Below are 13,018 nucleotides of genomic sequence, written 5' to 3' on the forward strand. Positions count from 1 at the left end.
TAAAGTAGCTTCAGCTACGTCATTGTTAAAACCAAAACTGAATTTGCTGAAGTGAAAGGTTTGAGATGAATCCATGAAGAACTGTCTTTATGTACAAAAAAAAACGTTCTTCTGTGAAGAATAACTTATTTGGTAACATAAGGAAAAAAAAATCCTAGTAAATTAAATACATATTGGGAAAATAATTCTAACTAAACTCGCTTAGGCTCACAAGTAATTTTGTTTTAAATAGCACGTAAATATTTGAAAGCCAGTAGGAACAAGATGTCTCTAAGTTTTACTACTTAAGAATTAGCAATGAATACCTAAAAAAATACAGTTTGTTTCTGATTTAGAAGTAGCGAGTCCTTTTTTAACTATACTCTTTCAAAAGCAAAACAAAACAAAACTTGGTTTCTTGTTCAACCCCTTTCAAAAAGTCTGCAGAGCCAGCATAGAAAAGTTTCTAAATATCTTAGAAGGTGTTTTTAATCCCTTTAATGAGGTAGCAGTAATTGCCTTTAGGGTTCTCCTCTGATCAGCAATGTGCTAACATGCTTGCTGCTCTGCCATGTACCCTTCCATCTCCCAGGGCCTTAATTATTGCTTCCTTAATTATTGCTTCCTCCAATCCATTCTGATTTTCATTACAGACCGTTGTCCTCTTCTACAGATGATGCCACGTGGAACTAAGATGCTAACACTAAGGTAAGCCAGGTTTTTTGAGCCTTCAACGGGCACTTTAAAACATGAAAGATAGTAGCTACTGCTGCCACAAAAGCTTAAACAATCACCTGCAAATTCAGCAACATTTTCACATATTCAGAACTAAACGATTGATAACTACTCAGAAAATATAAGTATTCAGACTTATAAGTAAGTCCATGCCAGAAATGTAAAATCCCTGATGCCTCCTGTGCCCAGCTCTACAAGTTAGAGAGACAGTAGCTCAGTCTGCAGTAGCTACATCTACTTGCTCTGGAAGAGAATATTTTACATAAGCCCATTCCTGTGAAATTTATCCCAGATATTTCTATTAAGTCATAAACGTTTCTAAACAGTATTAAGTGCATACCAAATCCTATTTCAAAATAAATCAATATAAGTACCTATACCACAGTGCCATGGCGTGAACTAGATCTGAACTTTCCTAGAACGCAGAGATCTTTGAAATAAATTTTGTCATTTGTCTCAGAAATGAAAATACTTCCGTGAACAATTTCTTTGGACCTGCCACTACAATGTATTAACGGGAAAAACTGCTCTTAGATGTCCAGCTCTGCAACCCTACACACTGAGCTTTCAAGTAAAGAAATACTAGTTCATACTGAACTAATATGAACTAGTACTGAACTACTGAGAATTGCACAGAAAACTCACAGCTTTTGTCATCTCCAGCAGCCAAGTACTGTGCAAGTTACCTGATCAGATTCAAAATCCATCATCCTCATGCAGCCCTGTTGGGGGTTTCTCCTTTCTCATGCTAGGAGTGTGACTTTAAATGAAACTACATAGCTAAATTATGCTCCCACACCACCACTTGAAAACAAATTTATAATCGACTTTTTGTAAATTCATTTTTAAAACTTTTCTGTCGATTTGTATGTATTCTCAGTCCCTCAGATAAGTACAGTGCTCAGATTATAACCATTTACAAAATTATCCATAATTAGCAGGGCTATCTGTGTACTCCTTGTTATCTAGGACTTTCTGTTGATTACATGTACACTACAAAGCAGATCTCAAAAATAGAAGCTTCCATTTAATCTCCTCTGCATTACACAGAAATATTTGGCACTTGTTCATAATACATTAGCTTCTAAGTAACATAATAATAGAGCTAGCTGTCTGACTCAGGGCTGTTTCTGAAGCTGCTAATTTGATATTTTTCCAATAAACAGAAAACTTTCTCCATTATGTATACCATTATGTAGCTTTTCTGCTCCCAGTGAATTATCCCAGATTGCTACATAACTAGATAATCTGATAAGGCAGATTTTGTTTCAAATAACCTTCATGCAATGCATCCACTACATACAATGATGAATGTAAAGTGAGGATATAATGGCTTTCTAATAAACATACCTTATACTTTGGACTTATATATATGACAGTAACATATTTTAGGTATGAAAAGAGGAGGTGTATGTGCTCGAGGGGCTACACTAACACAAATACATAGCACAGACATGGCACTGAGCAGCTGAATGCTCAGGGACACATTGATGCAAGCTCATTTTGCAGGTGTAGTTGTTCTAAAATAACACTACACTTACAGATATATTTACTTGGCCTACATGAAGACTTTTCTCCATATCTAAGGAAAAAAACACAGACTTTGCAGTCATCAATGTTACAGCGTCCATTAAAAAAATGGCATGCTAGCCCAGCATACAAATATTTACTGATGTGCTTCTAGTTTAAGTCACAACTTTAAGATAACCCTGAAGCTGTACACATTCTGTCGCATCCTGGACTTGCTCCTGAGCCCAGTGGAACAATTTCAAAAGGATGTGGGATTTTGTTTTCATTTTGTGTTTAGAGAGCCAGTCAAACAGAGTTGAGGGCTTTGAAACGGGTAAAGCAGAATTCTCCATCTAACGAGCACGTGAAAACTTATTTGGCAAATCAAAACTTCAGATTTTGGTTTTGGTTTCATTAGTAATCGTTGCAGATGCTTTCAGAAAATGAAAGACTGAATTTAAAATGGACTTCACATAACTTTACTTATAATTGCAAGAACTAGATTAGCAATCATACACAATTTAGTGAAGGTGTTGCTATACAGACTTGATCCTACACTTTTTTCAGTTAAAAACTCTGAAATTAATGTGAAGTTTGCCAGTGATGATGCAACTTTCCTCCCCATCCCTGCCTCCAGATCAAATAGCCCTACAGTTAGTAGTTCATTAAATAACATGGACTGCATAAACAGAATATTTGATTGGGTTCCAGTTTCTCATAGGTGAAACACTGGGGCTGCTTAGAGGAGATTAGTCAGATTGTGTGCAATGACACGTTTTGCCTTTTAGGTAGCCACGAATCAAAGATGTGCTGTTCTCATAAAGATTTAACTGTTGTTAATATCCTCTAAACATCTCCTGACTTATATTCAGCTGATAGTAAGAATGCATTTGCATTTCAATTTGAGAATTTACTTCTCTTTACTGATCCCACATCTCATATTTTGTGTGCTACAACCAAACTATTGACTTCTCAAAAATCAATCTCAACGCTTCCTGCCAGAGATTTACTGTTATTTTTGTCTCTGTCTTAGGGAGTTAAGAGATTGATTCAGAAAGAGTAATTCTCTGGTCATTCAAGTACAAACTGAACATCATAACTTTGTGAATCTGAGAGACGTAAATTATTGTAATACTATTTTACCCCCATAATCATCTCCTTGGGTGTTAGAGAATCCACCAGGTAAAAACAGCAGTCGATCTGCTTACCACCTCAGGATTTGGGACACATCACAGATATTGGGAAAGGAGTCAAAAAGCAATCCACAGTTCATATCATGAAACAGCATAGGTGATGGGGATGATGCTAGAAATAATCATAGAATCATAGAATAACCAGGTTGGAAGAGACCCACCGGATCATCGAGTCCAACCATATGGAGTAAAACTTGATTAAGTTTTTATGTAGTGAGCACTTTCCAGTAGAAACCTTTCCTTGTTAATGTTGCTGGCAGAGCAATTCCTGAAGATGGTGGATTAACAATGCATAAATATATGATAATTCATATTTGTGCAATGGTTATTAAGCTTTCAGTACTGCTGTCCATGCTGCTCCTTTTGTGAATGAGAAGAGGGCTTTGGCAGCCACATTTAAACTTCTTAGCAGTTTTCTCCAACAATTTTAAGTACTAATATTTAAATAAATACATTTCTTTGTATCAACTTTCATATCTGCTTTCCTTTTAGGAAAGCACCAATACAGACATCACAATAGCAGATTTCATGTGATCTCACATGAGCAATTCTGATTGTTGCCTTCTGAAATAGTAGCGTCACCTCTTCAGCACCAAAGTTATTTCCAGAAAGACCAATCATCTGCAATTACAGCTGACAATGATGCGGTATGCACATGTAACTTGAGCTCTTTCCAAGTCACCACCTCCTAATTGGCAAGTATCCAGAGAACCCCCAAATCTGTAACAAGCTGCAAACATTTTTCTTGCTGGGTGTTCAGATTCAAAGATTCTGAGGGGCAGCTAAGGGGCAGAAGGGAAAAGAATGTTAGATTGCCTACTTCCAGCTTCTAGGATGATTTCATTTACACATTTTTCCTAACAGTTCTGTCTTTTGTTCTATCAACTGGAAGATAAATATTAATATAAATATTTATGCCACCTTATGCTGCATGAGTCCTCATATTGACCCTACGGCCCCTAAATATAAATTTGCACAGGCCACAAAGCAATGCAGGACCTGGATTGCAATGCATAAATATCACTCGTTGGCTGCTCAAGAATTTTCAGCCAGGCTAATAGGAAGACACGTAACACTTCTGTAAGAACAGAAACATGCAGAGCGCGATCAAGCATCTGGAGATGGGTAGCGTATGTTATGAAGAGAGTTGAAGAATAATAGATGGAAGTTCCTTGTTAAAGCAAGAAGAATGCGTGCCCCTAGGCTGCAATAAAGAAGAAAACATCCCAGTTCCAACTGTCCTGAAGTAACCACTACAGCCATCTCCACAGACATCTTCCATGTGGCATTAACGTGCAATTATTCAGGCCTCCTTTCTCCCGAGTACACCGACTAAATCTTCTACTTGCAGGTTTGGTCACCTATGCTTTCACGAATACTTGTGGATCATATAAGAAAAATGAAACTCTCAGAAACCAGCTTGTTTGTGTTAAGGCTCCAAGAAATGCTTAGTTGGCATAATTCAGTTTCTTTAGTGTTGCATCAATAAGAATTCTGCTAAGAAAAGATGAAGTTATTTTCATGGTATGGAGAAAAAAAAAAGAAGATTCGCCTTTTTTTGTTTTTTAAAAAATTTAAAAATAAAAGAGGTGCCCCATAAACAGAAAGGCCACGTCAAGGATGTCTTGTACAAGCTTTTACTTTTTATTTTTATTTTTTTAAGAAGTGTACGGTACCATTATTCCAGTAATTGTGTAGAAACCTGGAAACAGTTTTCGTTAGAGAAAACTTCTTATGAAAAAGGTCCTTTCAGGCTGGGAAGGGAGTGCTGGATTCTAAACCATGTTATGCAAGCCTGCTGCTCCAGAAGCCAAAACCCTGCCCCATCAATTGCATAACCAGCTCCAAGGGAGATCTGAGCCCTGTTCCTTTACAAAGGAGCCTCCGATGGAAATTCAGCAAGTTATCAGCCTTCCCCAGGCATTAAACAAGGCATTTGCTGTCACTTGGTATTTACTGGACCAAATTATCCACAATTTGATTTCCCCCCCTTCTCATTTCACAGTGTAAACAAAGAACTAACTTAGAAAAAATGCCACTAGGCAGACTGTCTCCTGTTGACACCATTCTGATCTGGGAATCATATTGCTCCTTTGAAATGCTGAACAAGCCTGTAGGCTGCTGGTACAATTCTGAAAGGAAGTGGGAGAGGCAAAAGCAAAACAAGATGCTCTGCAATGGAATGCACTAAAGAAAACTCAGTATTTCAATTCTTCAAGTGTGAGACAAAAAAGTACAATGAAACTATCTTTACTAACTACATAACAGCACACAGACTAATTATGAACACAGCAGAATGCTAGTGGCTTCTGGAGAACCAGACACTGCGATTCCCTAAATAGCGGGCATTAAGTATTTAAAAAGATGCTGCTTAATTACAATTAACTACACATGACAAAGAAGACAGAGTTAAAAAGCAAGTCAGAAATTTGCTTGGTATCCAAGAAAATTAATTAAGTTGTCAATATCAAGGTGTTATTTTGCATCACAATGTATGTCATGGTAGTACATATTCATATATACAATAGCAATATCGATCCTAAACCAGCTTAAAACCGATTGATCCAATGAACATGAATATTACATCCTTTTCTTCCCCATATTTGTTAAGAATGTAACAGTACATCCATGACTCTGCTAGGCAAATCTTCTGCACCTAGTGGTAAAGAATATACATATTGAACACGACCTACTAAATAGAACACTAACATCTCTACTCTCACCTTCAAACAGAATTCACCAAGAAGTTGTGAAGTTAGTTATTAGCAGTTTTCTCTTTCTCTTACAGTTTCAAAGCTACAAAATTCAAGCACTTTCATGTTTTCAGTAGATTTCTTTGCATTTTGTAACATGATCTACGGAACAAGGCTAGTGTGATTTAGGTTATTCTGTTAAACATAATAATTTGCATAGTGAAATGCACGGCATACCATTTCCTATAAATCTCAAATATGGAGAACTAAATTTACAATAGGTCAAGACTTAGTGACATCACCAGGAATATAAAAATATTTCCAATATATATTTCCCTTAAATTCTCCTTGTTACAACCAACAGTAGCACTTTCAGGCACAATTTTTTAATAAAGCAACTCATTATATTATTAAACTGCTCGACTAGACTTTCAGCAGATGGAGTTAATTAACAAACGGAGCACTCCAGGCCAGCAAAGAATGTCTCAAAAAGTCAAAGTTAAAACCAAAATGGTAATACATGGAACACTGATCAATTTTACCATTAAGCAGATCTTGCCTTCCCCAGATTCACCTTGATGACTAAACTAGCATATAATCTGTGAAATGTATACTCACTGTGCTAAAAAAACCCAATAGCTCTCTGCTGGAAATTTTTTCAGGGCTGTTTCCTGTTGATTTGTTCTAGTTAGGTGTCTAGCTAGTTTTCATTGGCAGGATTTTCTGTTGCCCAAGGACTGGAATGTTGAAGCTTTTACATTGACACGCAGGTTTGCTCTGTGTGTGTGTTCTCCCCGTTTACATGTCCTGGCCATTCTGAATATGCCAAATCAAACCAAAATGCTTCAGAGATTATGTTCTTTCCATAAAATAGAGGTTGGACTGAATGATGCTCTCAGGTCCTTTCCAACCCTAATTAATCTATCATTATACCACCTTAGTAAGCAAAATTGGACCCTATCTTGCACTAATTATTAATCAAACTTAACCATCTTAAATTAATTTAATTAATCTATTAAGATCTTTCACCAAACATGCTCAGACTGCACAAAAGAATTCACTACAGGGAATGTAACGAACATCAGTACTGATAAAGGCAAAGTAAAAGGTATTGAGTAAAAGGGAAAAAGAAAGCATAAGCACACTAGAGGCTGGCTTTGTTACTCTGAAAAAAAGGAGTGCCACAGACATGATATTGTGATATTCTTGGAAACAAGAATTTCCATATCAAAATCCTTGTATTTATACATGAGGAATTATCTTTCTCCTGTATCCCTCAAAGGGAGATTCTGAAAAATCATCTTGGGGTCTGAGACACAAGCTTGAAGCCTTATTTTTCCTTCAATAACAGTAAGATTTTGCAGTTACTGTGTTTACAGGGAATCTGGAATCCTAATTTACATATATACAGCTATAAAATCTGCCAATGCAGAGAGATCCCTAAAGCTACACTGTGTTTTATTTACTTAGATACATGAATATTCAAGGGACTCTACCTTAGCATTTGAAGTTAAGCAGAAGTGAGTTAATACAGGCTGGAAAACCATTTCTAAGAGTAATTTATTTTTATGATTAGAACTTTATAAGCAGTGAACGACCATGAGTGCTTAGATAGATGCCTTGCTTCTATAAATGAAATCCTGTTCTTTTTTATTTTCTAATTCAAGACCTTACACTTGCCATTGAGTAGGCAAGCAGTGAGCCAAACAGAAATAATTTACAGAATCATCACAAACAACATCAGCCCCTCCTATAATATATTTACTGGAGAAAAAAAAAAAAAAATCAGTCATTGAGACAAATTTTTCAGACTTAAAAAAAAAACCCCAAACCAAACAAGCATGTAGTCCTGTTAAGGTCAGCTGAATAAGAGCTGAAGGACTGGGAAGTTGATCTATGATATTAGAGGAAAATTTTAGAGTATTCAGTAGACATTGTTAATTAAACTCACAAGGCTATAAGCTTCCCAAATAGCAGTTTCACTCTTATGGGGATTATTTCCAAAGATTGTCTTTGTGGTCAAGGTTTTTGTTTAATTTCTGACCTATTTTTCACGGGAAAAAAGTTCGAGTAAATAGATTACAATGGGAGCCGTGTGTTCTGGCTCAAATGATGAAACCTCGTACTGACTCTCCAGGTAGACACGCAGCCTTCCCCAGTGAACCCTTAAGTTTAGCCCATAGATAAACCAGCTGAGAAGGTTCTGCAGCACTACCATGAATGCCCTCTTCCAGACCATATGCTTCATCCAAGACCATATGTCCTTTGTGACAGTCTCAGATTAACCCAGTTTGTTTGAACTCAAAGCTTGCATGTGGTACCTTAATAGGCCATAGAAACGACTCGGAGAGCTCCCTTCTCTCTTTCAAAAAGAAATAACCCTAACAAAAAAACCCTAAGTCCTCTCAAACCCCAAATCTACTCCTCACAGTAGCACCTCCAAGCAAAAAGCAAGAGACCTCCCCTAAAAAAAAAACCACACAAAAGTTTTGTTTCCATTTTAACAAGTATTATAGACTTTCATTATATACAGAAAGGAAGATGTTTTGGGTTGGGGATTTTTTTGGTGCAAGTGAAACAGCATCAAGGCTGGAAACGTTAAAAGGATTTGCTTTATTAAAATAGTTAAACCTTAAAAACCCTAGTTAGGCCACTTCCACATTAAACCCAAACTGTAGACAAGTTATGACATCTATAGAATTTAGAAGAACATGCTTGTCTGCAAGAAAGTCTTTTCTTCTTTAAATCCACCATAAATTTTGTTCCACAAGTGAAATTAGTGGTGCATTCAAAATTCCATTTGCAAGTGCATCGGCTTTTGCAGCTCAGTCAAATGCTTCACTAACTTCACACATCCAAGCATTTCTGCATGGTTGTTTCATATTAAACAACTCACAAGAAACATTACAAAACACTTCTGTAATCAGATATGCCATTGTAATGTAAGTTATTTTTATGCAGTAGGAATCATGCTAATAAATAAATACAGAGGCAGCTGGTAGAGAAGCCTTTATGGTTAAATGGACCATCATCTCTTTATCACTGGTTAAGCAGGGGGGAATTCCTAAGGAAACAAACACTTGTAAGAAGCTTACCTCCCAATGCCAGACTAGACAGATTAAGGGCATTGCCAGTCACACCAAATCACCATGATTGTCACCTCACTTTTATTCAAGCATTCTGTTACTACCTAGTGTTGTATCTTAAAGCCATGATAAACTTTGATCTAAAAAAAAAAACCAACCCAAAACCAAACCAAAACCACCAAACAAAAGACCTTGTTTACCAAAGTTTCAAATAAGCATTTATTCTTGCTTTTATATTGAACAGCAGTCACAAAAAGAGCAGTGATAGAGGATGAACTAAGGGCCTGGAAACTATCGGCAAAACAAATGCTCACAAGGGAGATGAGGAGTCAAGAAGTTCTTTCAAACCAAGAGGGCTCTGATTTCATATTAACCTAAGATCAAAACATTAGTACATTTAATGTGCCAAAGACGTTCAGAATGGTCCTAAGACATACTTCACACTGGAAATGCTCTTTCTGCTTTGGATGAGTATCATCCTATGCCAAGTTTGGACAAAAACATATATTCTGAAGTACACTGAACCTTCTATGAAAGCATTTCACTGCCAGTCTCCACAACAAGATACCGAGCTTGCCAACTTTAACACCAGCAAATGACAACTGAGCCTGATGGGCTCATTTATTTAGGCACCAAACATGTGATGAACTCTCTAAAAACAATCTTGGCCTGCATCAACAATTGCAGTGGAACTAGTGCAGCGTTCCCCACATACTTCAAAATTCAGACTGCTTGCTCATACGCAGCTGCCGCAGTACAACCTACTTCACGTTTATGCCTTCAGCTTTGAGTCTCTCAACATAGATCCCTTCCAAGTTCACGAGAGCAAGTTTAATAATGATCAGAACTGGAACTATATCCAGTAAGTTTAGCAAGTCTATGGTTTCATTGCAGTGAAATCGGTATTTTTCCCCTCTCTTGGATCTACAGTGGATTTTACAACAACCTGTAGCCACATTTGGGGCAGTTTGTATGTAAATGCAAGGCAGCCACGGGTCTGCAGTTGTGCATTCTGGTGACACACGACCTACTGCTCCAGATGGTACCAATGACGTGGGACCTAAAGTACATTTAGCTCCCACTGTAAATCCAGATCTGATCTTCCTTTCCTGAGGCAGCTACATTTTGGTGATCCTACAGGAATGCAAAAAATGGACTTCTCAAAAACATAAGTGCTTAGGTACTAAAGTCACACTTCTAAAGCACCTGAAGCACTGTTTTCTTTCAGAGGTTTTTATGCACCTATACACTTCTGAAAATTCTGTAGAGTTCCTATCTGTATTTTTGGACCCCTAAAGCTGTAAAGCTCCCAAGTACCTTGAACAAAAAAATGCCCTGTTAAATAAAAAAAAAAAAAAAAAGAAAAAAAGAGAGAGAAAAAGAAGCTGAAATTCCTGGAGCTGAAATTCCATTACAATTGGATGGGTTTGAGGTAAGGAAGTATTTGTTTATACCTTCATGTTGCCCATAAAATTATTCTTGATTTAAAAAAACAAACCCAAGTGATAACTAGATGAATATCATCCCTACTGAAGAGGGGAAAAAAGAAGGATAAGAAAATAGACCTCAGCTGGTTTGACTTTCAAAAATGGACATAATGTTCCTTCTTAAAATTATTAAAATGGATTAATGATATTAAACACCATATCATAGCAGGGAAAGATGTGTAGTGTATTACCATCAATTAAAAATTTTCTATATATTAAACAGGCAACAACTATTTATATAGAAGTGTTATATATAGTGATTCAATTACTACATTTACTTTAAAAAAAATAATTGAAAATATTGTGACTATAAACAACCCCAACAGCACAACTCATATTATCTCTATAAGATTTTTTCCTGTCATTTTCTTTAATACTAATTCAAACTACCAGATTTCCAGATTGTCTAAGCAGACCTCTTTCTGCAAAACTCTTGACTTTTTCACACTTCAATTTTTTTGTCTACTTATGGGAGTAGCAATGTGCTCCTTAGTAATGATTCTCTAGAGATTACAGGTGAAGAATCCTCTACACATCCCAAGAATTATCATTAGTATGTAAATATTTTGTACGGCAGTACCTTTATGCTGATTTTTACCTTCAAAGAGTAAATAATTTAAACAATAACTCATCATTGCAGGTCATGGCCCCACATTTTGATACAGGAACAGTTTTAGGGCTCTTTGATGGCAGTGTACTCAAGTATTTTGGAAAAACATAAACAAGCAATGGATCATCCAAGTAAGCACACTAATTTTTTATTAGAGCTGATTGTTTATATCTAGTTTGGAGAGAAATATTACATTTAGCTAGCTCAAGTGGTATTTAGGCACCTGAAGACACCAGTGAGAATCATAGCAAGATTTTCAGTAGTTATTTTTACTCTGAAACAGAACTTTCATGGGGAATCAAACTAACGCAATGGAAGTAATGGTCTATCCAGCCACCAGCTAGCTTATTTATAAATAAAACAGCAACACCTACATAATTTTTTCATTAAAACATGATATGCTTCACTATTTAAGATGCAGCAAGATGACTAACTCTAAAGTCAACATAAAAATGGACTTGCCTAGACATATAAAAATATCACATTAAAAATTGTCCTCATAATTAAGAGTTGGTCATGTTTTTCAAGCTCAGAATCCTGGCTTTCCATTACTCATTTGTTTTCTTCCCCCTCAATCACTCATCAGTGTGTCAGAATCAAACACAAAACATCATAGGCTTACACCAAAACAATAAATTAGGTAAATTGCTAAAACAACAACTTAGAAAAAAAACCCCCAACAATCAAAACTACAAGATAACTAGAAAATTAAAGGAAATAAACCGCCAAACCTTACATGAAAAGAACAGCCATCAAACTCTTCATACGTCTGCACCACCCTCCTAGTTCTTTGATTTTTCTATTCAGAACACAGAGTCTTCAAGGCATGGCCCATCTTCTACTCTGAATTTGCAGGTCACATGGCATCGCAGAACCTTAATTCAGCTGGGTCTATCAGGTATTTCCAATAGCACCAGTTACTAATCATTCCAGTACATATTCTGTTCACCTGTGAGCTAAATGACCTTAGCAGTGCATAGCCTTGCTGTAGGAGTCATGGTAGAGGGGGATACCAGAAATGCCTTCAAAATAATGCTTGCAGAAAGCTTCAGGGAATGATTGGTCCCCTCTGGCTGAAGGGGAACATGGATAAGGTGGTAGCTCATTGCAGCATGTGCCATATTTTCTCCCCATCAACTCTGTTAAAAGATAGTGAAGTCCTTCCTGCTCTTTTTTTTCTGTTTTGGCAGAAAAGGCTTGGAAACAGCTTTGCCTTTTTGGAAGTGCAAGGATTGCAAGTGTTGTCCTGATGAGCTGCATGAAATCATAGGTCCCGATACAGACTTTCACACCCTGTGAAGCCAGTACGAGCATAACGTAAGACCCACAAAATATGTATGTGATTTTTCCTTCTGAAATGTGCATGACAGAAAGTGTGCACCTACGTTGTTCAGTAGCACAGACTGTCAAATAAATTAGTAGAACAGACAATACTCAGAAAAGCAGTTAACTCAGATAAAATGTTAGAAAGTGTAAAATTTTAAGCCAGTTGAACTTGTATTATGCAGTAGGATATGATTTAATATCCATCTACAGAGACAGAATGAGACAATGGCATTACCTGTGGCAGTTTGGGAAGTTGTTACGCTCACAAACACAGTTTATTCTGAACTATAAACACAACTTTCAAATACACGTTCATATTTTCACTCATGGAATAGAACTTGCTCCATATGCACACACAGTGTGTTTCAGAGACTTCTGCTGAACACTGCTTATTGTATTC

Source organism: Phaenicophaeus curvirostris, chromosome 14, assembly GCF_032191515.1.
Source record: "Phaenicophaeus curvirostris isolate KB17595 chromosome 14, BPBGC_Pcur_1.0, whole genome shotgun sequence".
In the NCBI taxonomy this organism is placed as follows: domain Eukaryota; kingdom Metazoa; phylum Chordata; class Aves; order Cuculiformes; family Cuculidae; genus Phaenicophaeus; species Phaenicophaeus curvirostris.